Here is a 20,851-nt window from a genome sequence, read left to right as displayed (position 1 = left end):
TTACTAATTTCAGGCCCAAATTAGTAGCCTTTCCAAACAGCACCAGACTGGAGAGTTAGATGACCAGGCTACGGACCAGGGTTAGGCTAGAACTGAGTCTGACAGTGACTAGTCGTATAACACCAGGCAAAGGACTTGCTTTACATTTGAGACAGTGACAGTAGTTCAGTGAACATTTCCTACAGAGGCTCGGGCAAAATAAGTTCGCAATAACTTCCCCAGTGCGTCTGTTCTCTTAACCTCATCCTTTTATTATTTTATAAAGAGTATCAAAAAGCATCATGCTTTGATATATTCAGGAGAAACAAGCTATTTAATTCCACCTTGTAACCTTCTCCCACTCTGTAAGGCATGCCTCAGAACATGGGGGCGTGAGGGAGAATGCTCTGGAGAGGAATCCTGATGCTAGGAAGAGAGAGGAAGGACCTGGGCATGTTAACTCAGGGCAGTCGTGCGGAGACCACTAACTGGGCTAGGACATTTCCCAAAGTTCAGAAAAAAGGCGATGAAGAAATGCCTCTTTCCACAGAACAGCCTCCCCGTCTCCCACATTGCACTCCTTGGACTGGCAATGTCGGCTCCTTTCCGGGATTTATCAGTGTTACAAAAATTTGGGTTCTGCCTAAAATCTACTGAATCAGAAACACCTCTGGGGTTCTGAGGCTGCTCCAGCTGGAGCACCATAGCTCCTGGACAAAGGTTCCCCTCACATAACAGCCTGAGGAGGGCGGGACTGCCAATGACTTACAAGGCTGGGGCCAGCTGGATCCCCTCCATGGAAGAAACCTGGCCTGGAGGCTTAGTGGCTTGGAACACAAGTCAGCTGTGAACATCTGACCACTCCTCTGAGACCGCTAATGTGGCTGGCCTGGGTTCAAAGGAAGCTGCTATTTAGAGTTCAGCTTAGAGCTTGGATTAGACGTGACCACCAACGAAGATGCAACAGTGTCTGCTTGTTCGTTGAGGCTCTTTCTTTGTAGAATAATGTTTTCTTTTGACAGGCAAACAGAGCATCTACATGGTGCCAAGGAGCAGCTTTGATAGGCCGTTGTTGTATGCTTTGGCCCCAAATGTTTCAAGAGCCCAAGGTGAATTTGTGTTGGTCGATATAGCCGAGCCATAAGAATATTTTAATTTACAGACATGTTTTTTTTTTTTTTTTTTCCTCAGTAAGTTAAGGTAGTTTGGATTTTAATTTCTCCACTCAGTTCTTAATAGATTAAAAAGTGAATGGGATTTAAGAAGTCTGCCAGGAATGAGGCCAGGCTGCACATAGCAGGGATCTTAAAATCGACAGTGGTTCCTCTACAAGGGTTTTATGGTCTCACATCAAAGAAGTCTGAAGGTGGACCCGTCACATTCTGTGCTATCAGGGTCCAAGCTGCCTTTTATATTTCTGCACGGATGCTCTAGTTTGAGACTGCCATTGTTACCTGGGAAGCAGGATGAGGGAGGAGAAAAGGAAGGGAGGAAGGGGCTGCCTTGATATTGCCTGCCAGCAAGTTCTTCATAATGCTTTTATTTGCAGCCCATTGGTCAGAGCATTAGTTCTAAGGAGTCTGGAAAATGTAGTCTTATTCCAAAAGGCAATAATCCCAGCTAAAGTTAGAGCTCTCTTAAGGAAGAAAGGCAGACAGCGGGGGCAAGATGAAGCTGGTGCGCTGATATAGGGAATTGTTAAGTTACAGGGGTGAGTAGCCTGGAACAAGTCAAACAGGATTTTGACTTCTCAGGCAAAATCCTGATTTGCTCTTCTTCCCAGGGGAAAGAGACTGGCTCTCCACAGTTGGAATGTGCTCCAGGAGTGGCTACACCCAGCTCAGAGGGAAGAATGCAGGGCCCTGGGTCCTTCTGCATGGGGAGAAGCCTAGGAACGAACCATCTGGGGAAACATAGGCGTGTGGTCTAGAGATGACCTACAAGAGTACCAAGATGTCTTCTTTTGCTGTCTTGTCTGGGCATTTGGCAGCCCCCCTCCCAATTCTAAACCCTTGATATTAAAGAGTGCTTATCTTTGTCCAGACCAACGCAGTTAGGACAGGGAGAGCTGAAACGTCCTATGTGTTTTCCAATCGAATATTGGTGGGATCCCCAGGAAGCTAGTCACAAGCACAGCAGACTCTTCTGTTTCCTCTCCAGGGCTGACAACTTCTGGAGCCCTCATCCTGAACCAGGCCGTATGGATGAGTGCTCCTTGTGAGGCCTGGAGGAGCAGGGAGTAGCTGAGCTGGAGGACTTAATCTTGGGGATAAAAATGTGATGCTGGGGACGCTGGAAGTATCTTGTAAATTGGACAAGGTCTGGCCGACAGTTCATGCTTTGGGGCTTATGGGACATGGGTCTGACTGACCTGCACCTCTCATTTGCTATTTGACCAGGTCATAGCCCTCTGTCTCAGCTCCCTCACTGCTTACAGAGACCTAGGGAAGACTGTGTGCAGTGTGGGTCTTGATGAAGTTGTAACACAAGACACCTACTCCTTCCCATGAGTCTCCTCAGCACCGAAGCAGAGACATTTTTCATGCATTATGTGTCTTTGTAAGAGTAGCTTTACTTAACTGGTTTTCTGTGTATGTGTGTGTGTGCGTGTGTGTGTGTGCGAATGTGCGCATGCATGTGTTCAAGTGCTGAAGTGTGCGTGTGGAGGTCAGAGGACACTTACAGGAGCCAGTTCTCTCCTTCCACCCTGTGGGCCCTGGGGGTCAATCTCAGGTTGTGAGGGCTGGTGAAAATTTCTTTACCTAGTGAGTTGTTTTGCCAGCCTCTACTTAACTATTTTCTGAACATTGATGTTAGATACTTAACTGTGTGCATGTTTTTCTGGTACAAAAATTGGTCATTGAAACGATTCGTTCATTTTGACTGGTAAATAATAAATGATCGAGCTAGAAGGACTTGGTGGTATATTGCTCACTTGTTTTACCCAAAGTTCTGCCACTGACGATGTCAGACTTTTACCCACGTGAGAACAGGGCTGAGAAAGATGTCCTAAAGGAGGAGAGCTCTCCTTTGGCTCATGGTTTCAGAGCTGAAATCTCACGGCTACTGTGGGCCTATGGTAAAGCAGAACACCATGGCAGGCCGTACGGAGTGGATTAAAGATTGTCACTCATCCTTCCACCTGGACCAGCAGAACACCCTGGGCACAGGTCTGGTGAGGCTGCGCAGTGAGTACCCAGAGCACAGAGAGCGCTTGGCAGCTGTGCTTGTGGCAAAGGTTCCTTTCCGGCCCACAGTAAGAGAGTATCGGGATCTGCCCAGAAAGCCTGCACTTGTGGACCAGAGGTGTACAAGTGCTCTTCCACCTGGACCAGCAGATAACTTAGGGCACAGACCTAGTGAGGTTACACAGTGAGTACCCAGAGTACAGAGAGTCCTTGGCAGTGGTGCCTGGGCCTGTGCCAGAGAGAATCGTGATCTGCCTGGGAAAGGCAGAGCTGGAAGATCAGCTCCACAGGAGCTTTGATACCTGGAACAGAGGTGAGCCCAGGGAGGGCACACCATGAGTTCTCAGTGGGCAGAGAGTGCTGTACTTACTGGAAAAGGCCCCTTTTTGGCCTGGAGAAAGAGTCAGGTCCCTACCACTAGTATTCAGGACCAGTGGGCAAAGGGCTGAGCTCCCAAAACAGCATCACAAGAGCTCCCCCACCTGAGCCCACAAAGACAACTGAGTCACTGCCACCAGAACTCACTGCTCGTCCACAAAAGCCAAACACTCAGAAGCAGTTTTCCCCCTGAGCCCACAGGCTCTCAGATCCACAGGAGAGACAGGTGCCAGTCACTGACAACAAGACCACATATAACCACAGATAACAAGATGACAAGAGGAAAGCGAAAGAACTTAAGCAATGGAAACCAAGACAATCTGGCAACATCAGAACCCAGCCCTCCCACCACAGCAAGTAGCAGATTTCCAAACACCCCAGAAAAACAAGATTCAGACTTGAAATCATACTTCACAATGATGATGGAGATCTTGGAGAAGAGCACGAATAACTCTCTTAAAGAATTACAGGAGAACACAAACAAATAGAAGCGTTTAAAGAGGAAACACAAAAATCACTCATAGAACTACAAGAAAACACAACCAAAATGGGGAAGGAATTGAAAATGGAAATAGGAACAATAAAGAAAACACAAAAAGAGACAATCCTGGAGATAGAAAACCTAAAAAAGAAATCAGGAGTCACAGATGCAAGCATCAGCAACAGACTACAAAATATGGAAGAGAGAATCTCAGGGGCTGAAGACAACACTGAAAACATAGACAAAACAGTCAGAGAAGATGTAAAAACCAAACAGCTCCTAATCCAAAATGTCCAGAAGATCCAGTACACAATGAGAAGACCAAACCTAAGGATAATAGGAATAGAAGAGGGTGAAGAATATCAACTAAGAGGCACAGTAAATATCTTCAACAAAATCATAGAAGAAAACTTCCCTACCCTTAAGAATGAGATGACCATGAGCATAAAAGAACCCTACAGAACTCCAAATACAGTGGACCAGAAAAGAAATTCTTCCCAACACATAATAATCAAAACACCAAGTGTTCAAAACAAAGAAAGAATACTAAAAGCAGTAAGGGAAAAAGAACATGTAACATATAAAGGCAGACCAATCAGAATTACACCCGGCTTCTCAACAGAGACTATGAAAGTTAGAAGATCCTGGACAGACATCATACAGACTCTCAGAGAACACAAATGTCAACCCAGGTTACTATACCCAGCAAAACTCCCAATCACCATAAATGGAGAGACCAAGATACTCCAGGACAAAACTAAATTTACGCAGTATCCGACCACAAATCCAACCCTACAAAGAATAATAGATGGAAAACCCAACACAAGAAGAGAAACTACATCCTAGATAAAGAAAGAAAATAACTAAACAAGAAAACCAAAAGAATAAAGACACACAGACATAATTCTAATTCTAACAGCAAAAAAGCAGGAAACAGCAACCACTATTTCTTAATATCTGTTAACATAAATGGACTCAATTCCCCAATAAAGAGACATAGACTGTCAGACTGGATACATAAACAGAATCCAGCTTTTTGCTACATACAGGAAACTCATCTCAGTGACAAAGACAGACACTACCTCAGAGTTAAAGGCTGGGAAAAAACCTTCCAAGCAAATGGCTCCAAGAAACAAGCTGGAATAGTCATTCTAATATCGAATAAAGTAAACTTTCAACCAAAAGTAGTCAAAAAAATAAGGAAAAACACTTTTTACTCATTACAGGAAAAATTTATCAAGACGAATTCTAAGTCCTAAACATGTATGATCCAAATTCAAGAGCACCCATATTCATAAAAGAAACCCTACTAAAGCTAAAAACATACATTGTACCACACACAATAATAGTGGGAGACTTCAATACCCCACTCTCATCAATGGACAGATCATGGAAGCAGAAACTGAACAGAGATGCAGTGAAATTAGCAATTGGAATTAACAAATATCTACAGAACATTTCATCCTAAAACAAAAGAATAAACATTCTTCTTAGCACCTCATGGTACCTTTTCCAAAATTGACCATATAGTCGGTCACAAAACAAGCCTCAACAGATACAAGAAGATTGAAATACTCCTATGCAACAACATAGGAGTTTTAATAACAACAAAACCAACAAAAAGCCTATACATGGAAGCTGAACAATGCTGTACTCAATGATAGTATGGTCAAAGAAGAAATAAAGAAAGAAATTAAGGATTTTTCTAGAAAATGAATGTAAAACATACCCAAACCCATGGGATGCAATGAAAGCAGTGCTAAGAGAAAAACTCATAGCTCTGAGTGTCTCCAAAAAGAAACTGGAGAGAGCAGACACCAGGAACTTGACAGCACACCTGAAAGCTCTAGAACAAAAAGAAGCAGATACACCCAAGAGGAGTAGACTGCAGGAAATAATCAAACTCATAGCTGAAATCAATGAAGAAGAAGAAGAAAAGAACCATACAAAGAATCAACAAAACCAGGAGCTGGTTCTTTGAGAAAATTAACAAGATTGATAAACCCTGAGCCAGACTAACTAGAGGGCAAAGAGATAGTATCCAAATTAACAAATCAGAAATGAAAGGGGAGACATAGCAACAGAAACTGAGAAAATTGAAGAAATCATCAGATCCTATTACAGAAGACTATACTCAGCAAAACTGAAAAATCTGGACAAAATGGATAAATTTCTAGACAGATACCAGATACCAAAGTTAAATCAGGACAAGGTAAACCATCTAAACAATCCCATAACACCTGAAGAAATAGAAGCAGTCATCAAAAACCTCCTAACCAAAAAAAGCCCAGGACCAGATGAATTCAGTACAGAATTCTATCAGACATTTATTGACGACCTAATACCAGTACTCTACAAACTATTCCACAAAATAGACTCAGATGAAACACTACCCAACTTATTCTTCGAAGCTGCAATAATCCTCATTCCTAAACCACACAAACACCCTACAAGGAAAGACAACTTTAGACCAATCTCCCCTATGAACACTGATGCAAAAATACTCAATAAAATTCTTGCAAATGAAATCCAAGAACATATCAAAACAATCATTCACCATGATCAAGTAGGCTTCATTCCTGGGATGCAGGGATGGTTTAATATATGGAAATCCATCAACGTAATCCACCATATAAACAAACTCAAAGAAAAAAAACCACATGATCATCTCACTAGATGCTGAGAGCATTTGACAAAATTGAACACCCCTTCATGTGAAAAGTCTTGGAAAAATCAGGAATCCAAGGCCCATACCTAAACATAATAAAAGCAATATACAGCAAACCAGTAGCCAACATCAAACTTAACGGTGGGAAACTTGAAGCAATCCCACTAAAATCAGGGGCTAGACAAGGCTGCCCACTCTCCCACTACCTATTCAACATAGTACTGGAAGTCATGGCTGGAGCAATTAGACAGCATAAGGAAATCAAAAGAATACAAATCAGAAAGGAAAAAGTAAAAATATCATAATTTGCAGATGACATGATAGTATTTAAGTGGCCCCAAAAATTCCACCAGAGAACTTTTACAGCTGATAAACAACTTCAGCAAAGTGGCTAGGTATAAATTTAACTCAAACAAATCAGTAACCTTCCTCTACTCAAAAGGCAAAATATGGAGAAAGAAATTAGGGAAAAGATACCCTTCACAATAGTCATAAACAACATGAAATACCTTGGTGTAACCCTAAATAAACAGGTGAAGGACCTGTATGATAAGAACTTCAAATCTTTGAAGAAGGAAATTGAAGAAAATCTCAGAGGATGGAAAGACCTCCCATGCTCATAGATTGGAAGGATCAACATTGTAAAAATGGCCATCCTACCAAAAGCAATCTACAGATTCAATGCAATCCCCATCAAAATGCCAACCCAGTTCTTCATTGAGTTGGAAAGAGCAATGTGCAAATTCATCTGGAATAACAAAAAACCTAGAATAGCAAAATATATCCTCAACAACAAGAAAACTTCTGTGGGAATCACCATCCCTGACAACAAGCTATATTACAAGGCAATTGTGTTACAAACCACATGGTACTGGTACAGAGATAGTCAGTTTGACCAATGGAACAGAATTGAAGACCCAGAAATGAGTCCTCACACATATGGTCATTTGATTTTTGACAAAGGAGCTAAAAACATTCATTGGAAAAAGGACAGTCTCTTCAACAAATGGTGTTGGCTCAACTGGCAGTCAGCATGCAGAAGAATGAAAATAGACCCTTTCTTATCTCCTTGTATAAAGCTCAAGTGCAAGTGGATCAAAGATCTCCACATAAAACCAGGTACACTGAAACTATTAGAAGAGAAAGTGTGGAAAACCTTAGAAAACATAGGCACATGGGGAAATTTCCTGAACAGAACACCAATGGCTTGTGCTCTAAAATCAATAATCGATAAATGGGACTTAATGAGATTGCAGTTTTTGTAAGGCTAAGGACACTGTCAAGAAAACAAAACGGCAACCAATAGATTGGGAAAAGATCTTAATTATCCCACTCTGATAGAGGTCTAATATCCAATATAAAACAAAGAACTCAAGAAGTTAGACTCCAGAGAATCAAACAATCCTATTAAAAATGGGGTACAAAGCTAAACAGAGAATTCATAATTGAGGAACATCAAATGGCTGAGAAGCACCTAAGTCATCAGGGAAATGCAAATCAAAACAACCATGAGATTCTACCACACACCAGTCAGAATACTAAGATCAAAAACTCAGATGACAGCAGATGCTGGTGAGGATGCAGAGAAAGAGGAACACTCCTCCACTGTTGGTGGGGTTGTCAGCTGGTACAACCATTCTGTAAATCAGTCTGGCAGTTCCTCAGAAAATTGGGCAAAGTACTACCCGAAGACCCAGTTATTCTACTTCTGGGCATATACCCCAAATTGCTTCAACATACATAGCAGCCAGAATCTGGAAAGAACCCAGATGTCCTTCAGTAGACGAATGGATACAGAAATTGTGGTATATTTACACAATGGAATACTACTCAGCTATCAGAAACAATGACTTTATCCTAGGAAATGGATGTATCTAGATAATATTATCCTGAGTGAGGTAACCCAGTCACAAAAGAACAGACACAATATGCAGTCACTGATAATTGGATACTAGCCCCAGAAAGCTCTGAATACCCAAGAAGCAACTCACAGGTCATATGAATAAAAATAAAAAAAAAAAAAAAAGAAAAAAGGCCAAAAAGTGGAAGCCTCAGTCCTTCTCAGAAAAAAAAGTGTATAGCACTCTCTCAGAGTGGGGTACACCTAGATCTTAAATCATTAATAATTCAAGAGCTAAGAAGATAGCCTTGTGGTAATTTTCGGTAGTTAAAAATCATTATGTTTAATCTTTACACACCAAGAAAACTTTGACTATTTCCATGTTACATATTGTTTTATATATACTTCATGATCTTTGTAACTAGATTTCAATGCATACTATCAAACCTATGAAAAAAATCGAGTACTGACAAAAATGTATTCATATGTATTTATGCTAAAACGCTTTTTAATAATCTTTACATGTATCTCTGTTTTTTAAAATAAAGTTGAAAGAAAACAAACAAACAAACAAACAAACAAATAAAAAGGTGCTCACTCATCCTGGCCAGAAATTGGGAAGAGAAAGATAGGAAGTAGTCAGACGCCCAATACATCCTTCAAGAGGATGTGTCTAATAACCTCCTCCCTCCAGTTAGGCCCCACCTCCTAAAGTTTCTAACCCTTTGCAATAGCATCACCACCCAGGATATCTGAAATATGACCTTCCCCCCAAAGGGGTTGAGACCCACATGTTGAGAACTGCTGGTCTAGACCCAAACTCTAAGACGATGTAAGGCAGAGATCATTTTGCTACTATTTCCCGTACATATCGTCATGAAGAACATGTAGTTCATAGCGTGACAATGTTGGAAGTAGAATTGGAGCCCCAGTTCTGAGCTCTCCATACATGTCTTCATGCATGTCATGCATGTTTGCAGTTCTTTTCTGTTTTCCCCCAAAATTTCCCTACTTTTTCGTGTCTCATCTAGCTAGTGTGGCTCCTGCCTAGTAGTATGTTGGATCTTAGAATGAGAAACCTTTCCAGCGTGGATTCGGCTTCCCGTCTGTGAAGCTGCGTTGGGTTTCGTGTGAGCGTGGGACTGTAGACAACTGTGAAGGTGATCTTTGGTTAAAAGCTGAGTGGACTGGAGACATGTCTAGACATGAGACCACACAGACCCTAGATCACCCATTTCCCTTTCGAAAGAATCTTTATTGGATCTGAAGAAAAGAGAGCTATGGAACTCGTTCCCTTTTGGACCTCGGTAGGAAGAATTTGGAGTTAAAGTGAAGAAATCATGCATCATCTCTCCGTTGGGGTTGTATCCCTGGCCAGCTGTCTTCTGCGCTGCCTCTCCGCATCCGTTTTGTGGTGCTGTAACAGGGCGTTGCAGACTGGGCGGGTCAGAAGTAATAGCTTATTGTCACACGGCTGTTGAGCCTAAGAGCACAGCATCTGGAGAGGGTCTGCTTATTGCGCTGTAACCGGGCAGAAGGTCAAGTGCGCATGTGTAAGATGGTAGAAAGGAAATCTGCAGAACTCACCCTGTCCTCTTTTAAGTCAAGAACCCAGCCCAGAGGCGGCTCACCCACGCTTAAGATAATGGCCTTGCGCCATCCATGAGGGAAGGGCTCTCACGACTCAATTACCTTTTAAAGGGCCTACCTCTTAATGCAGCCACTGTGCCAATTGAGTCTTAAGATGGGTTTTGGAGGAGGCACTCAAACCATACCCTTCTCCCCCGGCTGTTCCCTCTGTTGCCAGATGTGACACAGTCCTTAGACCGGTCCATGAGTAGCTCGTACCACTGTTGAGGATATCTAAGGATCAGCGGATGTGTGTGCTTAGGAGAGTTGCAGCAGCATGTTTTTACCATTTCCGGTTCTAAAGTCCGAGCCCTCATCCGGGAAACTCTAGTTCCAGGAGGTAATTGTGAATACAGATCATTAGAAGACTTCACAGGGTTTGCTCTAGGGCTGAATCCGGAAAGAGCGGGTCCATGAGGGTCATTAGGATCTTGGGAAAATGTGAATCTAACGTCTCCTCATTAGAAAGGGGAGAGATGCCTTAGAGAGCAGCTAAAGCTTCAAAGCTCCAGAGATTTCCCTAGCTGCGAACAATGAATGACTCAGGGTGCAGGGAGACCTTTGTGGACCATGATGAGGCAGGCTGGTGGTTTTTGATGGTTTTGATATAGGATCACACACTCACCTTTTTGTAGGCTGTCTTCCTGAGGGAAAGTTCCTTCCTGTCTCGGGCTGGGGGCTTAATGTACACCGTATCCTTGAAAAGTCTCGTCTGTCTACACAGCGTGGTGCATGTTTGTGTCAGAGAGCAGAGGGCTGATGTAGAAAAAGCGCCACACCCCTACTCCAGGAACTGTCATGTTTCTAAAATGGTGGGAGCCACTTTTCTCTCTACAGTTACATGTCCTAGATCTTCAATCAACATTCACAAATGAGGGAAAGGATGTTCCGAGGTGACAAAAAGTTTGTAGCTACAGTTCAGCATGGAACTCCTAAGTAACAGTGGGGTCTAGCTCCAGCTTCTAATTGAGCCTGGCTCCTGAGGCAAGAATAGCAGTCTTCAGTGTTTCCTGAGTGGAGGGTATAAAAGTTCATCTGACAATAGGTCAGTATGGCACTTTAAGTTCTCGGGGAACAATCGTGAAAGACTGGGGTGGAGGTAGCTATGGGACAGAGGCACTGGAACCTTCCAGGTCTGAAGAAGAAGGTCAGAGAGAGTATCCCTGACTCATTGTTCCTAGGTAGCCATTCTTTCTGGCTCTTGGTGGACATCCTCTTCACACTTCACCAGGTAAATGAGATCCTATTAACTATTAGCCAGAACGATTGTTTTTTTGGAGACGTGAGTCTTTGACGGGAGGAGGTGTAGGCTGAGCAATCAAAACTCTGAGCGTGTAGGTCTCAACAGAACTTGTCTTTAAAAGTTAGACTATATGGACTGGGGAGGGGGGAAGCAGTGATCAGTGGGTAATGGTCTGTGCCATGCAAGAATAGCGACATGACTTCAATCCCGAGAACTCCCAGAAAGGTGGGAAGAAAAATGACTGTACAAAGTTGTCTTCTGCCCTGCACGTCCGCCCCTCCCCCGATACTCACACCAAATAATGCCAATTAAAATAAAATTAGGTTATGGCAGTGAGGGAATGGTGAAATGAACTTGGGTATGAAAGAACCTTAGGTGCAGTAGGTAAGATAGATATATAAATACACCCCCACTCCTCCCTTTGAGATATACTGTTAAGTGAATGAAAGAAATAGAACAAAAAAATGACAACACTTTTAATGTAAAAAAAAAAAAAAACCCCTCCTTTGAGGGTCATATCATAAAAATATACCCACAAGACAAGAAAGATGCCAGACTTGGTTCTTCTACTCTGTCATTTGAATAGCAGCAGCAGCAGCAGCAACAACAACAACAACAACACGAACTTGACTTAGCTTGACAGTCTTGGCTATGAGCCTTTCTGCTCCACTGTGGTCTTGCAGTCCACCATGACAGAATTGCCTGTGGTTCCCAGCAACATGTTGACGCAAGACATTGATGTTGACATTGTCTTTGAAGGTGCAGGATCCTCTTTCACTATGGCTACTTCAGGACTTCAGCCAGCCAGGAGCCCCTTGTGGTTGATGCATTACAAGAGAAACACAGAAATGTGCTATGCTGGGGACAGATGTAGGAATATCAAGTTACAGTTAGAGACGTAGGTCTTTGATCGGAATGGTGGTGGAGGCTGAGCAATCAAACCTTCCAGCATGTAGAAGGACTCAGCAGAACTCGTCTTTAAAAGTTAGAATATATGGACCAGCATCGTGGAATATAAACATGGAGGGGTGATGAGAGGACATACATGGCTCTTAAGCATTGATTGTGCATTGCGGTGCACACAATCCCATAAAGGAGGTATTACTATGATGGTCTCAGTTTTACAGACTGAGAGCCCGTGGTCTTTCAGCTGGTCAACTGCAGTGAGGATGTGATCCCAGCCCTTCAGTTCCAGTGAACTGCTCTCAATTGTGAAAATAGGTTACTGTTGAAGCCCCCTGATGAAGACACATACATACAAACAGCATACTATCAATATTTTGTTTGTATATGAGAAAGATAAAATTTATATTTCTAAGAAGGAATGTTTAAATACCTGAAGTTAACTGGAAATACTGTCATGTACTTACTTGTCTGTGAAGGTACCAGAATGACAGTGGTTCATATCTGAAAATCTGTTTTGTGCAAAACATTGTTCTAGTATCAGAGCATGAAGCTCTGAGCATGAGTTACTACCCTTATTCCACAAGTAAGTGCCATGAGTTTAAATTAGGTGCACAAAGACTTTTCTGATAAGTACCCTCGGTCTAATGTGGAATAAATAAAAGAACATGAAACACTGTAGTGTGGGTAGTTATGGGGGCACACAGAGGACCGGTCTTTGCAGAAGAAGACATGTGGGATCGTGGAAGTGAAGGTGCATATGCAAGGGGCTGGGATGAGTGAGTGATTATTCAGTTCCAAGTTCTGGGTCAGAATAGAGCCCTAAGCTGACTGCAGCACAAGCAAGTATACTGACTGCAGCCACAGAACCTGTGGGAAGCCAAGCACAGATGTGATACTCAACAGCCTGGGCTCCAGACCTACAAAGCTTACTTCTTCTTGCATGATTGGCTGCTTCTTCTTCTTGTATCACTTGATTGGCTCCCCACTTCTTGAATCACATGATTGGCTGCTCCTTCTTGCATCAATCATGTGATTGGCTGCTCACTTCTAGCATCATGTGATTGGGTACTCTCCAGCTTTGCTGAGATCATGAAAAACCCAGAGTATGTTCAGGTTTTTGTGTTTCAGGAATCATGTATATCAGAGGTAATCAATGAACAACGAGAGTTCGGCAAGACTTGGCCGCCTCTCTATTACCCCACACTTTCTAGGTATTCCTTCTGATTCTAAGTAGCAGCATATTCATCATGGAAGGTCACATAAATGACCAAGGGGCTGTCACAGTTCTTGGAAGCCTCTGCTCCCTACCATGAATTTGCCCTGTCTCATCATCTGTCTCCAAACTTGCCTTTTGGCCACTAAGAGTAGAGTCTGGTTAGAGACTAGGCTCCTTATTCCTGGTAGCCCAAGGTAAATGGTATCCTTTTTATCTGTGAGGTTTATGACATACCTGGAGGTTTATTTAAAGGTGATACATGATTAGACAGTGGAGAGGTGTTGCAGTAAATATTTTAAAAAATGGTACATCTCTTTATTGGCCCTGAGGTCTCACTCCTCAGGCCTGGTTTTAGTTTGGAGCCACACGCACCTCTGTTTCTTGGTTTGAGCCACCCTCACAGCCCAACCCTGTCCACACAACTCCCTTCTCTGGTGGTTTTCTACCACCTATTCTTTGCCTCTTTCCTGGGGTGTTTCCCTACCCCAAAATCCCACATTAATACAACTCTACAGCCCGATAGATTTTCATACAGGTTTATATATTCAACTCCCAATCCACAAACCCTCTACACAACAAGATTGCATCAAATAGACAAAGATACAAACTGCCCTTCTATATGAGATATTGGACCTATAAAATCCTTAATGTATTCATAGCTATTTAATGCCAATTAATATCACGTGGGTCTAGCTGGTTTTTGGGAAACTCCATGTTGCCACGACCTTTACCCTGCTCCATCCTCTGTCGACCTCAGCCCTCTCAACCTCCCTTGCCCCACCCAGTCACTGGCTTTACTTTATTTTACTAATTAAAATGGGAAGGTTCAGTTGGAGTCATGTGACTAGGTAGCCCTTCTTGGGGAAGTGGAATTAACATTAAAATACAAGCAGCTTCAGGACAATCTACAGAGAGGTACATGGAGAAAGAGTTGGGAAAAGTGGAAGAGAGAAAGAGGAGGCAGATATTAACAGGAGGAGATGGAAGCAAACGTGTATGTTTCTCTTGATGTATCTCTAGCTTGATAAGGTTGTTATGCTTATTTCTAAGAGTTTCTATGGGTCTAATTTATCTCATATAGATGGTCAGTTTATATCTTTGTCCATTGAGTGTAAGCTTATTGTATAGAGGGTCTGTGGATTGAGAATTTACCATATAAACCTGTTTGATAAGTTAATGTATGTGGAGTCATGTTTTTACCCGGCTCTGGAGGACAGTGTGTGTAAGCGATGACTGAGATGGGTGGGTGGAATAAACTGCCTGGGAAGTGAACTGAGTGGAGGGTGTGGCTTGTGAATCCTGTGATAGCATCTGGGTGCCTGGAGCCACACTAGAGCGGCTCCCTTGGAGTGAGACCGTGGTGCCGATAACAACAGAACCACGTTTTAATATTAACCGTAACATATGCCAGTACTTATGAAAACGTGTGAAAGTGTGGATAATGGACCTGTTTGTAAACTGGTTCTCTGTTTCTTCTTGAGGTTAATGACTCAGTAACGGGAAGCTCAGGGTTTGGGAGTATTACACGTGAGTGCAGGACAGTAACATTCTACTTTTTAAAAATTGTTGTTGTTGTTGAATTTATAGGATTACTGTCTGCTGGTCACTTGAGGAGAGTAATAATTCATTCTGACAATATATTTATACTATTTATCAATAACAATAAAGCAAGGCAGAATTACCATCAGAAATACTGTGTGTGTTTGTTGGGCAGCCATACATTGAAATCTGATCCTCTGTGATGCAACCTGAGAGTATTTGCTTATTTCATAATTTTCTAAGCTACAGGTGTGTATAATTGCAATGCTACCTAAAAAGTTAAAAGTAGTGAACTATTGCTAAATGTAATAACCCAGAGGACTCTCAAAATAGTCATGAATTCTGGTGTGGTGGTGCACACCTTTAATCTCAGCATTTGGGAGGCAGAGATGGGAGGATCTCTGTGAGTTCAATGCCAACCTAGTCTATATAGTAGGTTCTAGGACAGCTAGGACTAACAAGAGAGACCCCACTTAAAATACACACACACACACACACACACACACACACACACACACACCTCAAAACCAAACCAACCTCCCCCCCCAAAGAAAAACCACAAACAGTCATGGGTGTGATGTAACAGATAAAAGTATACAGTGCACAGTTCTATTTATGTAAAGTTCTAGAAAATACAAACCTGCAGCGTCAGAAAGATCAGTGGTTGTCTGAGGAGAAGCACCTGAGAAGTGTGGAGAGAGCTACAGAGAGCTCAGAGGCAATACTGAGGCCCTGGATATGTTCACCAGCCTATTTGGTTGTGGTTGATGTCCTCACAGGTGTACAGGTATTTCAAAATTACTAAATTGAATTCTTACATTGAATATGTTCATCTTAAAATACTTCAGTACTTCTGAGAACCTGTTAAAGTAGGGACAATGAAATGGAAACGGATCAACATTTTAATGAAGAAAGCACAAAGGGTTAGGAGCATAGCAAATCAACAGAAAATATTCAAATTCTTTCATTCTTCTTCCCCTTTGAACACAAACCCCATGAAGACCTTAGCTTTTTAGTGTGTCTTATGTGGTGCATCTTGTAACTAAGTATCATCATCTTAAGTAATACACAGTTTATACGTTTTCCTTCTGTAGGTATCACAAGGACAGTACCGTAAGGATTAAATACATACCATGTGAGAGCTTTGGGTGGTGTTGGCATGGAGAAGCTCTCAACAATTGTTTGACTATTATCTTTGCTCTGGTATGGTGTGGTATGCACAGCTTGGATGATCATTATATGTTGGCTGTTATAATATTTTTCTTACTATTATGGATAGACAGGAAACACTGAAGTGTCAAGGAAGTTGACATCAGAAAGAGTTTTTGGTTTTTCTGAGAGTCTTTGATGACCATATATTTTTACATTTGTTCAGTGCCAAATTGTGACAGAAACCATGTGGAAGAAATTTGGTTAATTTGTCAGTAATATGACAACTCTACATTATCATAAGTATAGATATTATTGAAGGTATCAGTGCATTTCCAGTGATCAGTGAGCTAAGATAGGATAAAATGATTTCCAGTACTTAACAAATTAGTATTGAAACACAATAGATATAATTGTAGCATTAAACATAAGTATCTTCTTAAAATTATTTTAAATGCTTATTAAAATTCTGACTGAGATGGGCCCAGAGCCGGCTTTTAAATTAGCATACTCCATTGATTGCAACACGGGTGGTGTGGGGAGCACTATTTGAGAACACTGGTCTAACACAGTTGGAACCTTGGACAGCACCTCTTGACCTCGTATCAATATTTTTCAGGACCCAGGACAGCACCCAACCTCTCAAACTTCATTGCTTTGGGGACAATTCTTAGTGGAGCTTGCCCATTGCCCTAGAGAATACAAGAACAATGTTTTAAAACATTCTACATTCAGAAACCCAAAATTCTAATTTTTGATGGGAAATTAGGAGAGCGTATACAGGTTCACCGCACACGAGGAACAAGTCCAGGCTCCACCCACTATCCCTGGAAACACTGAGGAGGCACAGCTGTCTTCAGAGGAGTTCAGAGCCTCCTGATAATGTACAAAATATCCTGAGGAAGCTCATTGATGCTTAGTGTCACCCTGACTGGGTTTGGGATTACTTATGAGGCACACCTTCGTGCTTGCCTATTGGATGTTTCCAAAGAAGATTTACTAAAGAGTGAGACCCCCCTTGAATGTAGATGGCATTACCTCATAATTGGGGGTGGATAAAAATAGATAAAGGTTTCTGGAGAGATATCTCAGTGGTTAAGAGCACTGGCTATTCTTCTAGATGATCTGGCTTTAATTCCCAGCACCCACATGGCAGCTCACAAGTGTCTATAACTCCAGCTCCAGGGGATCCAATACTGTCACATGCAGGAAACAAACACCTATTTACATAAATCAAAAATAAATGCACATTACAGTTGTTTTAAAAGGGTGGGGGGAGAATCGAGAATCGAGCCAGAGCGCGGGGCTCGAGTCAAGAAGCCCAGCCAAACCGCCGCCATCTGCTCGTCTTCAGTGAGAGTCCTGGGGGGGGGGCGCCACAAGTGCCCTGAGGGCAGTGCCAAGGAGCCAAGGGGAGGGCAAGCGAGTGAGCGCCGGGAGGGCGGCTGGAGCAAGCGCCGCGCATGTGGTGTGAGGGGAAACTGCTGGTCGCCCTCTTGGCCGACTCTTTGCTCCCCCTCCCGGCTTCCCGCTCCGACCACAGAGGGCACCATGTTTGCGGCCGATGGCCAAAGCTGTGGAGAGCGGGTGTGGCGGCAGTCCAAAGATGGCGCTTGGGACTTTGGCCTAGTCTTGTGACTAGCACTTGACTTCCTCCTGCCCCCCAACCCCAGATTAGCCACTCCCACCGTGCGACCTGCGCAGGCGCACCCATGATGCGACATCAGGCCAGATGACTAGGCCAACATGGACTGAGGAGGTGGAGATGAGAGAGGATAAAAGGACTGCGCTTGGGGGAAAGGGAAAGAGAAACAGAAACAGAAAGAGAAACAGAAAGGGAGACAGAAAGGGGACAGAAAGATTTTCATGGGCATGCTGTAAGGTTCCTGAATAAACCTCTTTGAGAAGAATTCTGTGTCGTTGCTCCTTTTCTGCTGGACGGAGACGGTAGGGACACAAAGCCAGTAAAAAGGAGCTCAACTCCAATCACGATGGGGCCTACAAGACCTCAGAAAAAGAAGAGCAAAAAGCCATTGAACATACTGATGAAGTACAAAATGAAATAGGCAGACTTAATGAACAAGCCAGTGAGGAAATTTTGAAAGTAGACCAAAATTATAACAAATTCCGCCAACCATTGTTTTTTTTTTTTCCAGAAGAGGTCATAATTGATCACCAAAGTCCCCAAATTTTTGGGTAACAACATTTGTCAACCATCCACAAGTGTCTGCACTTCTCAGGGAGGAAGATGAGGCCCTGCACTATTTGACCAGAGTCGAAGTGACAGGATTTGAAGACATTAAATCTGGCTATAGAATAGATTTTTATTTTGATGAAAATCCTTACTTTGAAAATGAAGTTCCTCTGAATGAGAGTGGGGCCCGTCTTCAAAGTCCACCGAGATCACGTGGAAATCTGACGAGGATTTGACAAAACGCTCGAGTCAAAGGCAGAATAAAGCCGGCAGGAAGAGGCCGCACTATGAGCCAGAGAGCTTCCTCACCTGCTTCACCGACCACTCTGACGCAGGCGCTGAGTTAGGAGAGGGCATCAGAGATGGTATTTGGCCAAATCTCTTGCAGTCCTATTTGGTTCTGGATATGGATAATGAAGGAGGGGCAGAGGATGATGATGATGGTGATAAAGAGGAAGAAGGTTGGAAGGTATTGATGGAGAAGGAGATGAGGGTGAAGGTGAAGAAGAAGATGATGAGGATGAAGGGGAGGAAGTGGAGGATGAAGGCGAGGATGACTAGCACAGAAGACCGATGGATCCAACCTTCTTTTTTATTTTCTTTTTATTTTTTAAATGTCTCCAGTCCCCGGGAGCAAGCTGCATCCTTTCCTCCCTGTCCCCCTGAGCTTGGTCACCCTGTTTGTCTCAACATCTCGGTTCTCAACTAATTTGGGGGAAAATATCATGAGCAAAATGCAACAGGAAAAGAATCTCCATGTTTCTGTTCTAAATTCATTTTTATTCTTTTTTTTTTTGTCTCAAAAACTGTGGATTCAACACCTCCACCGTGCTCTGTGGGAGAAAAGAAAAGCCCTCCAGTTCTCTTGGCTCTGCTGGAGGCTGGAGGGGGCTGGGCCCCTGTGCAGCAGTGCATAGAATTCTAGCTTTTTCCTTTTCTCTGTACATTGGGCTCAGAGATAACACTGTGTCTCTATGCGAATACAGACAGTTGGCATTTACCAACATGGATCTGTCTACTTTCTCTTGTTTAATAAAAATAAAAAAGGGGGGTTATAGACAGTGAGCAAGGGTGGGTTTGAGGTGTTGGGGGGGTAGGTGGGCATTTGACAACATGTCTTCTCCTTTGGCATGTTTAATTATGATGTTTAACAGACATCCTTGCAGTTTAAGGTGACACTTGAAATAAAATTCTCTCCTGATGATGAAAAATAAAGGGTGAGGGAGGAGAAAGCCAGCTGAGCGCCAGCGTTCACCTCTCTCTGCTTCCTGAGCGCAGAAGGCCCGTGGCTAGCTGTCTTCGGCTCTACCATCACAGATCTGCAAGCCATCTTCACAGACATGCCTCCCCATCAGAGTGGCCTTTAGTCTACTACCATGAGTGAAAACGCCCTTCCCTTTTAAAAAGTTGCTTCTTTTCAGGTTTTGGTCACAATAATGTAAAAAGTAATTAACACATTTGTGTGTCGAACATATGAGGAAATGAAAATTTACCTTTTCACTTGAGGGTCATCCTGATGAACTAATTTGTGCACTCCCACGCGTGGCTTATGTACTTTGATGAGCACCTTAAGATTAGCGTGAATGACCAGGACTTTGTTTATTTCTCCCCTGTTATTCAGGCCCCCAGTATCCATCTGTAACTCTTTAACTATGACAGAACCAATAAAAACAAGCAAATTTTATACGAAAACATCCAATTCTGGGACCTCCAGCCACGATTTGAAGGACTCTCAGATCTTTTGATGGAAATCCATTAAACCTGATACAAAATAGAATCTATCAAATCCTGGGAGGGAAAAGACTTCCCATGTCCTAGCTGAAGATATACAGCTGTTCCTCAGGTGTTTCAGTCACAAGAAATGACTCATTGAAACTCTGTAGTCACTCACACGATTCTTAAGGAGTTTGTCAAATGCACACTCAAGCCAGTCCAAGCCATCTTGATTTTCGAGTTAGATAATATGCACCAACTCATACAGTGTCATCAGTGTGCCTGTGTTAATTATGTTTTGCATTGTCCTTCCAATGATGTGGCTGGTTTTGAGGCTCTGTAATGTCTGTGGAGACTCTTGCAGCAGATCTAAAAGGCTTGAGGGAAGCGAGGTAAGAACCAGGAGACTGCGGCTACTGCTATGGATTCTGGGTGCAGAGCAAATCCATGACCCAGTGAGATAGAAACAATTGGAGTAAAGCTTAAGAAACTCAGCAGACATTTGGCCCATCTGTGCTAATTTGAGGGCACGCAGGAGCTAGGCAGTTGCTTTTGTGTTGTCTAAGACACCGGACTCTAGTTTTGATCCTAACTTCCAATCTCGCTGGGTGTTTCCCTTCACTCCCTTCACTTGCTGTCTCGTCTGTCTGACTTCCAGGCTGTTTCCCGCGTGGCTACTCTGCTGCCTTTTGGTGGATTTCATCTGGTTTCCTTGTACTAAGCCCATC

The 20,851-nt window shown here is 42.9% G+C and overlaps 1 pseudogene across 1 annotated transcript; it reads left to right on the top strand.

The window, feature by feature from the left end:
- Window positions 1-3,016: 3,016 nt before the first annotated feature.
- Window positions 3,017-18,971, top strand: LOC308418967 (annotated as a pseudogene). Its single transcript has 5 exons — window positions 3,017-3,217; window positions 12,090-12,276; window positions 12,848-12,895; window positions 13,364-13,458; window positions 18,168-18,971. The product of its transcript is annotated as an uncharacterized misc_RNA (transcript).
- Window positions 18,972-20,851: the final 1,880 nt, after the last annotated feature.

Source organism: Micromys minutus, assembly GCF_963924665.1.
Source record: "Micromys minutus genome assembly, chromosome: 3".
NCBI lineage: Eukaryota > Metazoa > Chordata > Mammalia > Rodentia > Muridae > Micromys > Micromys minutus.
Note: the sequence above shows the minus strand (reverse complement) of the source record. Positions and strands in the feature narration are given on the sequence as shown.